This window comes from Schistocerca serialis, chromosome 9 (genome assembly GCF_023864345.2).
Source record: "Schistocerca serialis cubense isolate TAMUIC-IGC-003099 chromosome 9, iqSchSeri2.2, whole genome shotgun sequence".
Taxonomy (NCBI): Eukaryota; Metazoa; Arthropoda; class Insecta; order Orthoptera; family Acrididae; genus Schistocerca; species Schistocerca serialis.
The window spans coordinates 72,809,885-72,812,560 of NC_064646.1; the positions used below are offsets into that span (position 1 = coordinate 72,809,885).

At 45.8% G+C, this 2,676-nt stretch overlaps 1 non-coding gene across 1 annotated transcript; it reads right to left on the minus strand.

Moving 5' to 3' along the window:
* Nucleotides 1-1,860: 1,860 nt before the first annotated feature.
* Trnap-cgg (transfer RNA proline (anticodon CGG)) lies at nt 1,861-1,935 on the minus strand. Its single transcript has one exon. It is a non-coding gene; the product is annotated as a tRNA-Pro (tRNA).
* Between the last annotated feature and the right edge of the window lie 741 nt (nt 1,936-2,676).

Consider the following 2,676-nt stretch of genomic DNA (forward strand, 5'->3'; position numbering starts at 1 on the left):
GAGCAGCAGTGGCAACGGCCGGCGGTTGCAAGTCAGCACATTCAGGAGAAGCCATTGCTCTCCCCACATAAGCAGAAGCTGTCGATTCAGCCGCCAGGGCATCGCCCGATCGGCTCACGTGTTTCTCAATTGTCGCATGTGATCAAAGGCCCTCCCCTACATTCCAAGAGCCAATGACCGACGTTAATAAGATTCTTCGAGAAGCTTTTCAACGTGACAGAAGACGCAATGACCGTCAAGTGAACTGAAGTAAACAAATACGCGAGACGCAGTGGGCCCAACAGTAGTTTTCAGTTCAGTTTCGGTTCGAGTTCAGTTCCAGCACAGTTCAGTCGGTGCTGAAGGCCGTCATGCAGGAGGAGACTACATCGTGCACAGAAGCACCAAGTCTGTCGCTGTAATGGAATTGCAAGCAGCACCGTCGCCGCCAGAAGACAGAAGTTAGAAGGTATTTGGAGACTGATTTTTACGTACCCGAGTGACTCGTGAGGATGGGAAGGAGACGGCCTTACATCAGCAGTCACCTGTGAGCTGGTGATGAAGATCTGACAGCCGAAGACTGGCAAGCTGGAGTCCGTTGTTCGAGTCTGGTACACAGGCCTTGCCCCGCCGCGCCGCTCCGCTGGCCGACGCACAACAATGACACACGTGGTCGCATAGAAAAGAGAAACATTGGGACGCCACATCCAAGGTATCACCATCTGATTCACGACTTCGTTCTCAATAATTAAACGGGCCACCTCACGATGCGCGTCTCCAGTCAACTGGGCGAAACAGCGACATGAGATACACACCACCAGGCGTGTCAGATGCCGCCGCTCACACAGCAGAAGGCTTCGCAAACGACACAGCTGCCGCTCTCCCAGCCAGAACAATCCAGTAAGGAAACCATTGTACAAATATTTCAATAAAAGTTATCTTATGTAAAAATGCTGTTTCATTCTACCTCATACCCGAGCCAAGGAAGAACCCACCCTGCCCACATGTTGTTAAGAGAGTTATTATTTAGTGTTTTTTGTCCCTGACATAATGGTTTAGAATCAAATGCCCTTTGCAGTAGTGCTCATCCTGACAATTGACTAGCATCAAAAGAGGTTACCCAGTGACAGTAGGACATTGTTACATTTCATACTGTTGGACCTAAGAATGATGCCCCTGGAGTGATACAAAGTGCTGGAGCTGAAGTGGGTGAACATTAAGGAACCCATGATCACAATATCTGTGAGTAGGACTGACTAAGCATATAGAAAAGTCGAAACATCTTGCTATGAAATTAAAAGCAAGGGCGATAACATTAAGAGTACAATGGTAATTCCAATATTAATTGCAAGGAGGGAGCGGATAGGTAGAAAGAGTACACTGAAGGCCTCTATGAGGAGGGACGCCTTGTCTGACGACGAGACAGAAGAGGTAGCAGGATTCGATAAGGAAGATGTAGGGTATCTAGTGTTTGATCCAGGATTTAAAAGAGCTTTGGAAGACCTAGAATCAAATAAGGCAGAAGGGATTGATAGCAAAACTTTTATCCATTATGGATGAGGAGCACTGCGACTGTGATGAACAAAGGTTTATTGAAGTTACTGCAGTCAGTGGCCTTTTGATTTTGTTCTTCAATTCTTTTATTGCCCTATTAACGGTTTTGTCATCGCCTAGCGATTCATCATCAGATGGTACATATTTTTGTTTGTCTGCAGCAGTGTGGGAGTTTTGTAGAGTTATTAGTAGACATTTTACCTTTGGCTTTGTTTGTAAAGCGCAGTACGAATAACGTCACTGGAAAACGTTCATTATCTAGAATGAAATTTTCACTCTACAGCGGAGTGTGCGCTGATATGAAACTTCCTGACAGATTAAAACTGTGTGCCGGACCGAGACTCGAACTCGGGACCTTTGCCTTCCGCGGGCAAGTGCTCTACCAACTGAGCTACCCAAGCACGACTCACACCCCGTCCTCACAGCTTTACTTCTGCCAGTACCTCGTCGTGCTTGGGTAGCTCAGTTGGTAGAGCCCTTGCCCGCGAAAGGAAAAGCTCCCGAGTTCGTGTCTCGGTGCGGCACACAGTTTTAATCTGTCAAGAAGTTTCTACGTTCATTATGTTTTCCAGAATACCGACACACCAACATCCAACCAACGGATACTAATCACTCTACACAATGATCGCACGGCTGCAGACAAACAATAAATATGTACCATCTGATGATGAATCGCTAGGCGATTCGAAACCGGTAATGGGACAAGAAGAGAATGGAAGGACAAAATCGAGAGGTGGCAGTAATTTCAAGAAACCTGAATTGATAACATTCCATCGGAATCTCTAAAACCATTGAGGGAAGTGGCAACGAAACACCTGTTCACGTGGCTGTATAGAATGTATGAGAGTAGAGATATACGATCACACTTTCGCGAAAATATCATCTACACAATTGCGAAGACTGCAAGAGCTGAAAGTTGCGAGAATTATCGCCCGATCAGCTTAAAGGCTCATGCATTCAAACAGATGACAAGAATAACATACAGGAGAATGGAAAGGAAATAGGGGGCCTGTTAGATGACGAGCACTATGGTTTAAGAAAAGGTAAATCCGCCAGGGATGCAGTTCTGACATTGTACTTGATAATGGACGCAAGGTTGAAAAAATTTGACAATTTAATAGGATTTATAGACTTGGAAAAACG